The following is a 14,872-nucleotide window of genomic DNA, read 5'->3' as shown; positions in this document are numbered from 1 at the left end:
CAATTGAGGAGATGTCTGGTTATTGTTAAGATTACATTAAAGTTTGAATGACTTAGAAGAATCAAGATCTAATTAACTTCATGCTATCTGTGTTTTCATAGCCGCTGCTTTACAATGACACCATGGGGATGTTTTCCATAAACTTTCAAAAAAAGGGTTAGAATAACACCAGTCATTCTCTTGCCTGAAATCACGTGAACTCTTATGTATTTCTGTTCTGTTTATTATATGGCAAGATTGTTCATGTTGGTAATGAGGGAACAGCTCTTAAATGGCAATATACTGTATAAAAGGGGCTTCATCAGTCTTGACAGAACATACATATGTATAGTACAGTATATACGCGCACACACAGACACGAATATAAACAAACATGCACATGCACAGACTTATTTGACAACCATGCTTTGTATAGTAGAGCAAAAGACTTTATCTAGCTCAGTATGAGTTATATTCTGATCACTGTCTATCTTTTCATATTTGTTTATTTTTAGATCAGATCCTGTGATATGCAAAGAATAATTATGCATTCACATTAATACATGTGAAAGGCACAAATGGCAAATATGAACTCTTTTAAGGCAGGCACTGTAAGACATTGCTCAAAATTCCTTGGTTTATCAGTTCAGTGCATTGTTACTCATGATTTAGCCAGGCAGTAACTTCAGGGTGAGCATTAGCATTTTCAAAGAATTATCTGTGATGTTCTGGTAAAAGATGATGACAGCTGCTTTCTGGGAGGAGGGTGTCAAAGATTAAGAAGTTTATCATGCCATGAACAGTCATGAAACATGAAACATCTAAAATGCCTATGCCTTGTCCTGTGTAGGGTCACAGGTAGTAATGGAGCCTATCTCAGGCTGAAGGAAGGGAAACACCCTGGACATCACAGGGCAAACACACACAGACACACAGACATACTCACACCTGTGGGTAGTTTACCGGCATGGACTGTGGTGGAAACTAGAGCACCTGGAGGAAACCCATGCAAACACAGGGAGAACATGCAAACTCCACACAGAATGGCCTGGGTGAGCCAGGACTCAAACCAGGGACCTTCTTGCTGTGAGGCAACAGTGCTTCCCACTGAGCCGCCGTGCCGCCCAATGGTGAATCCTTTTATAATCAATTAATTTGAACTCACTGAACAAATTGATTCACTTAAATAATTTGGACAAAGAGAGATTACTCCCTTTGATGTATTACTGTGTGTGACAAATGTAGAGTTTAGTGACGCTAAACTTCTACTCTTTGGAAAAAGTAGCTGCTCGCTACTGGCAAAGCTATAATATTGTGAAAATAGCTAAGCTTCTGTCACGCAACTGATTTTATTTTATTTTTGTATTAGTAGTGTTGCTAATTTTAGTTAGTTGCTCCCCAACACTGATTCTGATCCCTAGATATGGATATCAATGCAAGTCTATGGGGTTTTCCCCCTGCTAATGCCTACAAGGTGAAATTTTTATATCTGATTATTCAGAAAAGTAATAGCACATCTGTCTGTAACAAGCCGCAATATTTGAGGTATCATTCATGTCCGTAGCACAAGCATTGAGAAATTATGCACCAAAGTTTAATACTTAGTTTAACCCTAAGTATAAGCAATATTAATAGTGATGGCCTTAGCAAGCACCACAAATAATGTCTAAACTTATGAACATAAATCATGAAGTGGCAGGCTGAAGCTTCCATCCAGCTTGTGGGTGTAAGTTGCACTGATATGAGAGAATAATTGGGGGCAATGGTGTTTAGTGCGTACTTGTTAAGCCACAGGGAATGAAACAGGAGTGCTAGAGCTCGTTAAAGCGGCAGGAATAAAAGGCCTGTCAATAAGTGTTGGTGTGGCAAGAGTCAGGTGACATTTACAGCTATGGGGCTGCTGGAGGAGGCTGGTGGGTGAATTGGCCTGTAGGGAGGGTAAATGGAGGAGAGAGGTGAGGAGTGCACAAGAGCAAGTGATTTCAGAGTCACTCTGAAACCTTAGCCTCACCTGAACCAGAACATGGACTTTCCATAACCCCATGATCCACAAAGCCATGGCATGGGTCACAAAATGCCATAAATGCTGACCAACCTGGCAACCCTGAAAGTGCACTTGCATAATAAACAATAAAGCCAATAAGTGTCCAGTATGTCACTGCCAGACAAGCCATTGAGTGTGTAAACCCCATGAACAAAACCGCATTCAGAGGGCTCCAGCTCCCTATAAAGGACTGGTAAGATGAATGAGGACCACTGGATGCCAAAACGATTAACTATATGTGATACTTAATAAAACCAATGAAGTCAAATGTAACTTAATCTATTTATGGAGAAAACGTGGAATGTTGGAGTGTCAACAGAGCTGTTTTTCATTGATTTATTTGCCATGACTTCCATCATCACCAGGGAGACACATTGTAACTTTTATTCTTATCCGAAACAGATGGTTGCCAATGTGTTTGGTAGATGTTACAGAAACACCACAGAAGCTGAATTTAGAAATATGTGAGAGAGTCACGATAATTGTAAAAAAATAAATAAAATAAAAATAATAATTTTCAGGGATGGTTCTCACAAAAATGCAAATTCTGTCATTATTGACTAGTACCAATAATTAATTACTGTAATCTAATTAATTTTTAGTACAAAAAATAGTTGTTCTTGTAATCAGATTTTATAGAAAAAAATATTAGTAATTTGTAGTGGATTACTTATCTTGAGTAACTTACCCAACACTCTTATTTACTTGCCCAAACCTGTATTTCCCACTTGTTGGATGCTTTTCCTTTAAGGTCTAACTAAACAAAAAAAATACAAATTTTTTTTTTAAATGGTTAAAGACCCCTCCAGTGAAAATCAAGTTTTTAACCTTGTTTACATGTCCATATGGTGTTTTTTATATGCTAGAAGACAAACCATGAGTGAAATCAGCAGTCAACGCCATGGCTGAGCATTTTCGCCTTGGAACTGCAGTTTACCAAAGACAGTCTCAAAAGCACGGATTCAGACAGCCAGGGTTTCATACATCACAAACCTAAGGAACCAATCCCGTCAACTTGTGGGGTGGGGCTTTCCATATCAATAGCATATGCTACAGCGAAGCAAGGGGTATCAGGAGAAGCCAGGTGTAGCTACATATCGGTATTTTGCAAGACATGTTCTGTTTTCGGATGCATATTTGCAAAAGGACAAATGGTGAGCCTTCATGTATTACCAAAGGATCTGAAAATCCAAGATAAATGGGTGTAGTTTATTTGGAAAAATCGTAAGCAAATGTCCCAGCAAAACCTCCAGTGAAAACTCGGGTATTAAGTAGTTAATTTCCAGAGTAATATTTTGAAAATTTTACTCAAAAACAGATGGGTTTTGCCACTAAACCTATATTGAAGCCCAACACGGTTCCATCAATTCATCCTGGGGACACAGCGAGCCCGAGCTGCAGGCGAGCGGTGCAGGGGTGAGTGGAGATTAGGGATGGGCAGATCGATACTAAAGTATCGATACTTCCGATACTGATGTGGTATCAAGAATATCGATCCTCATATAAAAATATCGATTCAGAAGGGCTTTTTAACTAGTGATCTTATTATTTAGATAACATAAATATGAATGCATCTCATAAGCTTTGAAATGGATTATAAAAATTATTATATGAGCAAATAATTGCATGGCACAGGAACTACTTTTTCTTCCGCTCATCTTGACGTGCAGAAATGCTAAAATACACTACCAGTCAGATAGTGTTCACACTTCCAGTCATAGCGCTCATTCAAAGAGGCAGCAATGCTTTCCTGAGGTAATGACAGAAAAACTGCATCTGGAGTTATTCACACTAAGTAATGACAAACCTAGACGTGACATGTATTATACTGGGCTTGTTTGACAATTTTTACAGGTTTATTTAAATTCAGAGTAGTTAAAACATTGATAATGATACCCTTATGAAAACTTATCACGGATTTACTGTAGTAATATTATATTAACCATGACTGTAGTAACCACGAATGTAGTAACCATGTTTTTTTTTTTTTTTTTTGCTTTTGGCAGTAACCAAGGTTTTGATACAATTAACCATGGTTTTGCTACAGCATTATTGTAGTATCCATATGGTAACTTGGTTTTAGTAATAGTAACCATATCATAATATCTATGGTTAATTTTGAGATTTTATATGCGACTTATACTAACTAATTTTTAAAGGGTAAACAAAGCAGCCTAATAATTTTCTGTTTAGGCCTATAAATATATATCAAATTTAAGTAATAATTTAAGTTACTCATTTTATCCAAAGAATTCATAAAAATTCAATTTAGTAGAGGTATCGGTATTGGTATCGATAACAGCGATATTGGCCTAAAACTACTTGGTATCAGATAAAAAAAAAAAAAGTGGTATCGCCCATACCTAGTGGAGATGGAGGTGAGGACTAATTTGCATATCCATAGAGCCACGCATACTAAATGAGGTAAAGGTGAAGAGTTATATCTAAGCCATTTTAAGGCATGAAGGGATTATTTTCATGGGGAAAAAAACTTTTAAATTTGTCACTTTGATTAACAAAGATGAGTTTTTAGGGGTTAAACTAGTGACCGGAGAGGGACTTTAAGAAATTCACAGGTAGACATTCAAAACTACTATTTTTCCCCTGATTTCAAGCATTTAAGTACAAGCCTTCGGATCAAAAAGTTTTTAAGATCATGAGTCAAGTGTGTCCAAAATTTTTACTGGTAGTGTATGTCTAAGCATAAGAAGTGTTCCACACAACATATAAAACTCTGTCCATGTTTTCTCTTATGATAGTTTCAAGAATTATTTTAAAAAGGCTTTGCCAATAGTTTGAGTCTTAGGCAGGTGACAGAGGTTCTTGTGCTATTGCTGCTAACCTCATACAGGAAATATTCAGTTAGAAATAGTAACCTCTGACAAAATCTGTGACACGTGAAAATGTTCAGTTGAAGCTTTTCCATTTCCATGGCAAATCATGGTTACTGTCTCCCAAAAAAACCCCCCAAAAAAACAAACAAACAAACAAAAAAAAAAAAGATTACTTTGAACTTAATTTGTAATTATGTTTTAAATAAAAGGTTGTAAAGCTTTACAGTACATACAGTTTAAATCATTGGTAAGTGACTAAGAGTAAATGTGGTTTTGAATGAAGACAAGATGTGACAACTTCAACACCCCCATTGCTTCCTGGTGACACAGGGCCTATATATTAATTAGACAAGCTCATTCAAAGCCGACAGAGTGAATGGGTAGGGGCTGCCTTCCCCCCATACCTGTGTTTGGTTTGGCCCACAGCCAACACTTCGCAGGTATCACACCAGATTAATGACTGGCTTCTCTGTACCGTGGACTTCCTGTAGTGCTTAGCTGAGGCTCCTTGTGCCAGGCCACTACTTTTTTCTATTTATCGTTTGATCTGTGGTTTCACGCTCTCTTTCCTTCAGCTCAAGTTTTGGACTCTCTCATTCCCTCTCTCTTAGAAAGCAGGGAATCATGGCTTAAATGGCAATGCGCTGAACTGTTTTGACCTATTCTTTAGCTCATGAGATAAGTCTGTCTGAAATTAACACTACAAGTCAAAAGTTTGGACACACCTACTCATTCTTAATTTAGAAGAGTCAAAATCAAAGTCAAAATAGAAGAGTGAGCGCCAAACACCAATCAAAAAAATTCCAAATACCACTTTTTATAGTGTGCAAACTCTTTATCTGCTATAAGAATATTAGTAGTCAACAAAACTATGAAACAACACAAATTGAGGAATGAGAATTACCTTCCTCAATATTCTTATTTATTTTATACCTTCTTTAACCTTGTGTGACCCCATGTACACATGTGTGGATGTTTTAGTTTGGCTTTGCTATACGCAACAAAAAAATAAAATAAAATTCATTTAAACTGACTAATCTCAGTTCAGAAGACACTGGGCTGTCAGTAAATGGTTACATTTTCAACATACGGAGTCATGTGACAAAACAACATGGCGCTGACCACAGTGGAGTTTGTCTTTGGGAGAAACGGCAACAAAACTACATCTGTTAAGAAACCTAATTAAGGTTTTACATTGAAACCTGTTTGAGTCAAAAGATTAGTCTCTAGTTTCATCCGATGTGCCATTTTTAAAATTTGAGCGATTTATCTCGAAACGCCATGCTGCTAAACACAATGTACACTAATGTGGACTTTAGCACATTTTCCCCTATATTTGCATTTTCACATTGAGAGTCAATGGGTACATCCAAAAGTAGAAAAATGTGCTTTCAGAAGCTTAATATGGAGTTAGATAAGGTGCATTTTGAACAGTTCTGAAACCAGTTCAGATAGACAGCACACTGGTGGTTAAGTCATTCACTAAATAGGGAGCAAGGGAGCATCCGATAGCTTTTCCATGCAGCTAAGTGCTTCACTCCTAAAATCTGACCAAAAGATCAGTTTCAGGCTGCAGATGTTTGGACCACTCAACTTGTTTGGCAGACATGGGACAATGGTAATCAGTACATAGATTCAGAATGTATAATGCATAATTTTATTTTAACATGGTTGGCAGTGATTGGATGATACTGGCCATTACTTTGAATCAGAATTAATTATGCTAATTTGTAATGTAATGTCTGTAACGTCACAAAAACGTGAATAACCTACACTCCTGGAAACATAATAAACAATTTGATTAAAAAAAATCAGACTTTCTTTAGCTTGCTATTATTTAAAATTTCACAACTTTGTTTCCACTGTCCACATATGTGGACATGAATTTTTAGGAAAACTATTTGCTTTAGATTTATTATTATTATTATTATTATTATTATTGCATGTTTATTATGTGCTACTAGCAACAAATCAAAAATGGAAATAGAAAATGCACACAGCAGTCACACTTGGGTCTCAGGAGGTTAAAGTAGCCACCACACTCAAAAAATATTTAGCCTATTTTTAAGATTTACACAATTAAATTTAATAACAAAATTCCTTCAAATTGTGCTGTGCAATTTTTAATTAAATTAAATTAATACAATAAAAATATTTAGGTTTTTAGTTTCTTTTGTTAAAGATTAAAATATAGAAATAATAAAATCATACTGTATATAAAATAATATATAGTATATAGAAATTATTTGAAGTCTACAAAAACAAAACAAAACCCAACAACCATTAGATCTTAAGAGAAACATAAATTAAGTGAAGTGTGTCCAGACTTTCTACTGTTAGTGTGTATCACTAAGATTTGATGCTTTATATTAGAGAAAATATGTTTTCCTCTGTTGCAGGCGCTCTGTAATACCAAAATGAAGCAAAGACTTACTAGAGTCTCAAGTGCGTAAGTCACCAACAGAACTCAAAAGGAAAAATAAAACCCTGCGTCATAAACAAAAATGTTACTATGGAGACAATGGCGCTTGGAGGCGACCTGGGAGAGCTTCAAATCAACCTCAAACCGCAATCCTCCCCCACACTAAATCCTCCACTCTCATCTCTCATCTCATACTCCTCCTCCTCCCCTGAACCTGAAAGTGCAGCACCAGCTTCATAAAGCCCAGATATACTATCGTCCAGAGGCTGCCAAGGGTGGTCAGTTCCACACTCTGCTGACCTCTTAAAAACTGTGGAAGTGTGAAGGCTGTGAAAGAAAACTCTCCTGGGTGATACAGTATTTGCCTCAGTGCTGATGGGAAAAGAAACATTGACATTCGTCATCTACGGTATCTAAATGTAAATTTACTGCACAAAACAACTTTCAGTTGTGTGGATTTTTGCTAAACAGCATTTTAGAGGAACAAAATGAAAGGACAAGCTTTACACACTATGTGAGAGAGTTCAGACACTATCATTGAAAGATTAGTCATTTTGAAGAATCGTTAACTACATGAGAACTTGGTTAATCAGTCTGTGTATGTGTGTGTAGTTTTAAATCTCAGATTGTGTCGGAACAGACTCGGGCCAGGGGGTCTGTCTGGCCCCTGCCATGGAAAACACTGAGAGCTCCACTTACGCACATACACATTTAAAGGTGCATTCAGTAATTTGGGGCTAATTTAAAAAGTTTTACATATTAATGAATGAATTGTGTTTTTATTTGAAGTTTGATCCTAATGGTGTACGCTCACATGAGATGAAGACTGTACTTATAATAATTTTCTATAAAAAGTGTTTTATTATACATGGTGCGGGTCACCCCCTTCAATGTGTCTCACCATGTTGAAATCACATGAACCGTGGTGTTTTACTAAACGTTGAAGAAGAGAATCCTTGCACTCATTGGCTGCTGCCTATGTAGATATGCTTGGCTATGCTTTTTTCAGCACAAAAAAAGTTTTGTTTTGTTGTTTGGTGATGTGAAGAGCAAAAAGAACACAATGGAACATACTTATTTATCATGCTTTAGCAGCGGAGACAACAGGAGATTCAGTAGCTGTACTGCCGAAGAAGAAAAAAAGGTCTGAAGCAAGAAGATAGAAAGACCGGCAAAGGCAAAGAAATAGAGTAAACATCGGTATGGCATACACAAGGTGGAAAGATTTGATGATGGAGAAAAACCTGAGTAGATATACTGATGTTGCTTCTTTTTTGTTGGACAGGTAAAGAATTATTAATTGTTTAGACCACTGTCTTTTTTATATTCTGCTTCGGTAGCTGTCCGGACCTTTAAACAATAATTTATACCTGATTAATTATACTGAAAAACTTTAATATCCACTGAAAAAAAAAAAAAAAAAAAAAAAAAAACGGACCTAAGACAATTTAAAAAATGCCATAGTGTGGTGCCCCCCTGGATAGTATCAGTATCAATTTACAGAAAACTCTTTAAACCAGTTTCCTTTGAACTTTTAAAAATTACATGTGTAGTCACCATATGTTAGTAATGGACATTTTTCAGCTGTGTTTACAAATGCAACCGGAAAGCAATGTGTATTTTTCTTAGTTATCACAGCTATAGTAAGGGGGGCACATCTACCTCAACCTCTATGAAACAGCACACGTCTTCATTCGTTTAGTGCAAAGTAGCTTGGCACAGCGATTGTTGTGGATTTTATGTAAACCATGACTTTGGTTGCTTGGAAACAAAACAAGTTCTCCAAATACAGTATTCATGGGCATGCTAAATTTGATCATCAAAAACAATTCTAATATCTCCTTTACCTTGACATTCTGTAGTGCTAGATAATTGAGGTTTATTTTATGCTAAGCAGTTCTCTAGTAAAGGTAATAACTGCCTTTAGAAATAACATGAAGCGTAGACAGTCTCCAAAGATTAAGAATCACGTTCGTTTGATTTCTAACATTCGTTTTTAGGCAAAGCAATTATATTATAGTAGTAATAAATAACTTTAGAAATTACCTCAAATGCCAACATTTTCCAGATGCAAATGATATTCCAGAGCTGGAGAGGGCAGTAGAGACGATCATTCTGAGCCACGTCGAAAGATGGCAAGTACAGCATCTAACACCATTGTCACAGCGATACTTAAAGTACACAAAGAAGAGCAATGCTAACGCTAGCTAGAGAACTACTGAATGCCCCTTTAATGCCCACACAGACACTCTCACAGCACCATCCAACACTTATTAATGTGAATAGCAGAGGAATCTGTTCTGTTCTAATCAAATTAAGTTATGTCCTGAATATCGGCACAAATGTGATTTGGCCTTAGGCACAGCCATGCTGATATTCACAAAAGCATGATTAAAAGTGTGATATTGCTTTTATACAACAGTTTTATAAACAAAAAATGAATACAGTGTAACTTACATTTTAGACACAATATGGCTAGTCATTTTGTTTATTGTTGCTCAAAATGTTCAGCACCATCCACCACCTTCCCTTTGTCACCGAGCAACCGAGTCAGGTCTGATTCATCATTTATATACTGCATGAGTATGCATGGATCCAATCATTCATCTTTTCGCAAGTTCAGACCAATTAACTTTTTTTAATCACTAAAGTGCAGACTTGTACCATTCAATCCACACTCAAATTACAGTGCTGTTTCACATCATCAGCACATTTCATACGTGCAAGTACACAGTTTTTCCTACTTTAATTTACAACATCTAAGGGTCCCGTCTGACATAAGAAACCCTTTTCCTTTGCATCAAACATCGGTTCCTTGTTTTATCAGTGTCACATACTGACAAACTGAGCCAGGATAAACAGGAAAGCAAGGATTATATGCAATTTTTCATCTCCGCCTTTCCTCCTCTAGGATGGTATGTGGTGGTCAGGCTATGAAATTGTTTCCACTTCATAATATTTAGAAAAAAAAAATAAAGATGCTGGTGAAGCTTAAGGGGGATTATTTCTCAAATTACGTACACTGTGGCTCATTTACTGTCTGATTCCTGTCTTGAAAAATAAAGTTGTGTCTGCAAGCAAAACTATATTACAAGTAAATGAGAGAAACCCCCCCCCCCCCCCCCCAAAAAAAAACATTGAAGCTTTTGACCTGCTATCCACTGCAAGAAAGAAAATTAATAAAGCTCAAGACAGTTACAAACACATAAGCAAACATTCTGTTCCATACTGCTATACACTTAAAGGCTCTTTAATGGTTCTATTCTGCTATACACTTAAAAATAAAGGTTATTTTATAGTTATAGCAGCACCTTAGTTCTAGGATTCTTGGAGTGTATCTTGGAACTGAATATTGTTATTTGGAGGTATCAACTTTTAAAGGGATAGTTCACCCCAAAATGACAATTCTCTCATCGTTTAGTCACTCCCATGCCATCCCAGATGTGTATGACTTGGTTTCTTCTGCAGAACACAAACAAAGATTTTTAGAAGAATATCTCAGCTCTGTTGGTCCTTACAATGCAAGTGAATTGTGAATAGACCTTTAAAGCTCCAAAAAAGAATCCATAAGACTCCAGTTGTTAAATCCATATTTTCAGAAGTGATATGATAGGTGTAGGTGAGAAACAGATAAATATTTAAGTCCCCTTTTACCATAAATCTCCACTTTCACTTTCAAAATTTGAAAGTGTAGATTTATTGTAAAAGTGAAAGTGTAGATTTATGGTAAAATAACTTAAATATCTATGGGTTTCTCACCCACACCCATTGTATCACTTCTGAAGATATGGATTTAACCACTGGAGTCTTTTGGATTACTTTTATGTGGCCTTTATGTGTGGAGCTTCAAAAGGTCTGGTCACCATTCACTTGCATTGTATGAACCTACAGAGTTGAGATATTCGGTAACATTTTACATTAATATTCCCTTAGTAAAGGGTTTATAAAGGGGTTCATTTATGATTAATAACTCATATACAAATGCATTATAAATAATTGATGTGCAGTTATAAAAACATGAATAAAAAGGTCGACTTTCATGCAATACTTGCCAAATAGTGAGCCAATTTTAACTTACAAGTTAGGCTAGAAAGGTAGGCTACTTGTTCATACTTATTTTAATAAAAATCATGACATGTCATAATTCATCATTTATGTAATGATCCAGCAAAAACAGACTAGTATAGAGATTAAAAGGTGTTGTGACTATATTCATTATTGTAATGTCTATGACTATGACACTTTCCTGGTAATGTCAATGTAAAAAGAATGGTGCTACTCCGAGTGGTGTCATACACAGTCCTCTGCAGGTCTTCATGCTCACACACAGCATTGTTTGACAATTCTAATTTTTTTATAAAAAGATTGTTCATGAATCTTTAATTTTACTGGCTATTTATGAACTAACTTTAATCGTATCTTATAAAGCTTTAAAATGAATATATCAACCTTGTAACCTCAGAAAGGGTACCTTAATGCAAAATGAACATCTATTTTGTTTATTCATGAGTTAACCATGAACTATTTATTACCAACATTATTAACCTGTGAAAATGTACTTTATATATTAATAAATTACCAAGATTAGTAAGCTGAAAGTGTCTCTAATATAAATTAAACAGCTGTTAACCATTTATTAATGAGTTACAAAGGTTAGACGTCATTGTTTACATTGTTTATTTTTTCCTATATTATTATTTGGAAATGATTTTGTATTTATTTTATATTGTTTTTAAATTGTTTTGGACTATTTTGGTTTGTGAACGGCACAAGTTTCTCTTGTAAACAATGACGCGCTTCCTGACTCCTCCTCCACGTGACGCGTGACCTAACCAATGAGCTTACATCATCCCTCTCATGAGCGCACGTCACAGAGATGTACGGAAGCAAACATTTGTAGTTAAAAAGTATATAAGTATTGTTTTGTTTCTAAAAATAATCAATCATTTGCGTTCAGAAGAAATTTATTTGTCAACTGGGGTCGTGTGGATTATTCTGATGCACCCTAAATATGCATTTTGGACCGTTAAAAAATGGAGGACATTCACTTGCATTGTTTAGAGGAGGAGGCCTGAAATGAAATCCTAAAAGTCTTAAATTCTGTTTTGATGAAGAAAGAAACTCAGATACATCTTGGATGGCCTGAGGGTGAGTAAATTATCAGCAAATTTTCAGTTTTGGGTGAACTAATCCTTTAACTACAAACGTTAGTAAATGAAAATGTGTACCTTAATGTAAAGTGACCAACTGTGAGCCATTTATTAATTACCTCTGAGAGTAAAACTTATTGTAAAGTGCACAATAAAGAAACATTTATTAAACTAGTTTCCAACTCATGCACTCCATTTATTAATTAGTGACTTTTAATCATAACTGCCAACACTCCCGATTTTACTGGGTTTCTCCCGTTTTTCCACCCGTACTCCCGATTTACAATTTCTAGCGATAAACTCGTGATTTTCCGCATCCACACTTTGCTCATGAGAATGTATACGTAGACCTCCACGTATGGTTGCAACCCGTCCCGTATAATATGGTATCGACACGTATTTAAATATGAAATGATGCCTCCCGTATCGAATCAATACGGGATGCGATTTGTCCCTAAAGCTGGTCAGATGGCGTCACGGTGAAATTGCTCCAGATCATTAACTGTACATTGATATAAGTTGGAAAACATTGATAGATTTGGACATTTTTCATATGGTGGGTAAGGGGTCATCTGAAAAGTCCACACATTGTGCTGAAATGGTGGATATTTTTATTGAAAAAGAGAAGGTTAAATGTTCAATATGATGTAGGCTACAAAATTACACATATCCAACCATGTATGAATACAATACTGGTGAAGGATTTGTTTTTTTTAAATAAATTAAATAAAAATAAAATAGATATAAATCAACACAGATGTAAAAATAAATAAGATAAAGAAGATAAATAATCTAAGAATTAAAAATTGTATAAGTCATGGGTCAGGAAAGTTCTTAGCATATAAGAAAGGATATACACTTTTTACTGTTAATAATTCAAAAAGCATTTATTGCTAAAACTGTCAAGGATGTGGTAAGGGACCATATGAATACATTTCTTGGTATTATTAATCTTCATTGTGGTATTACTGACCGGTACTGCCACTCCCTATATGCATATTACACAGTCTGCATAGTGCATTACTGTCACGGTCCTGTCACTTTGTCAGTTTGGGTTTTTGTCTGACGGGACCGTGACATCATCGCCCCTGTCTTGTGTTTCGTGTCCTGTCTTTGTGTTGAGCGCACGGGTCCGGGTGTGAGTTCCCACCGTGCACTCTTCGGTAATGTCATGGTCCTGTCACTCTGTCAGGTTAGGGTTTTTGTCTGATGGGACCGTGACATCACCGTTCCCTGTCTGTCTTGCGTTTCATGTACATTCTTTGTGTGAGCGCACGGGTCCAGTTGTGAGTTACCACTGTGCACTCTTCGGTCGGTCTTGTTCATGTCCGGAGCATGGTGTCTGGATCCCTATTTCCATTCTGGTTCGGTTTCGGTCTGTGTTGGGATCCGGACACTCATGCCCCATGTTCTGTTTGTTTTGGTCTAATTGTGTTGACATTTTCCTTGATGTGTTTCAGGTGCCGCTGGCATGCAGAATCAGCGTTTCCATGAGAACCCTAACTGTTTCCATGGGAACGCTGATCATGCCAACTTTCAGCTGGCGAGCGGCACCTGTCCCTTGTTTGTTCCTGCTTATTTTATCCCCTCATGTTTTGTGTCCTTTGCTGGATTGTTGAATGTAGTTTAGTGAATGAATGTAGTCTGTAGTGATTGTTTATGTGTTATCATTATAAAAAGCTGTTTGGTGTGAAGTAACTTAAATCACTCTCTTTGCCTAGTTGGTCCTGTCTTGTGGATCTGTTTGGCTGCCGGCCTCTGCCTGCATGTCGGGAGTGTGGTTGCCTTCCAGTTTGCTGTACGATCGTTCCCTGCTCTCACGAATCTTCAACGGAGGATTCCTCATCTCTATCTTCTAACTGAGAATTCCTCACAGATCTGCAAGAAGTTAACTTATTGTAAATAAATATATTGGACTGTTCCTCTGCTCTTGAATCTCTTTGTCTCGCTTTCACTTTTGGCAAGTTCTGATGGCCCAGTGTAATGAACCTATCACTGCCCGGAGGAGTTGGAGGAGAAGCCGGGCACCTACTCCTCAGTCACTGACAACATCCTCGGCCACGGAGGCTGTTCCCCTGCCGCTGCCAGTGCCCACGACCACGGAGGTAATTCCCTTGACACTGTCTGTGCCCATGGCCACAGAGGCCGCTTCCCCTTCCCTACCTGTGCTCAAGACCATGGAGGTCATTTCCCTGTCACTGCCTGTGCTCACAACCAAGGAGGTTGTTCTCCTGCCCCTGCCACTGCCAGTAACCATGAACACGGAGGTCATTCCCCTGTCAATGCCTATGCTCACAACCACGGAGGTCATTCCCCTGTCACTGCTTGTGCTCACAGCCATGGTGGCTGTTCCACAGACAATGTCAGTCCTCACAGCCATGGAGGCTGCTCCCCAGTCCATGTTGGTCTTCACAGTCATGGAGGCTGTTCCCCTGTCCCTGCC

Source organism: Myxocyprinus asiaticus, chromosome 24 (assembly GCF_019703515.2).
Source record: "Myxocyprinus asiaticus isolate MX2 ecotype Aquarium Trade chromosome 24, UBuf_Myxa_2, whole genome shotgun sequence".
NCBI classification, from domain to species: domain Eukaryota; kingdom Metazoa; phylum Chordata; class Actinopteri; order Cypriniformes; family Catostomidae; genus Myxocyprinus; species Myxocyprinus asiaticus.
Note: the sequence above shows the minus strand (reverse complement) of the source record.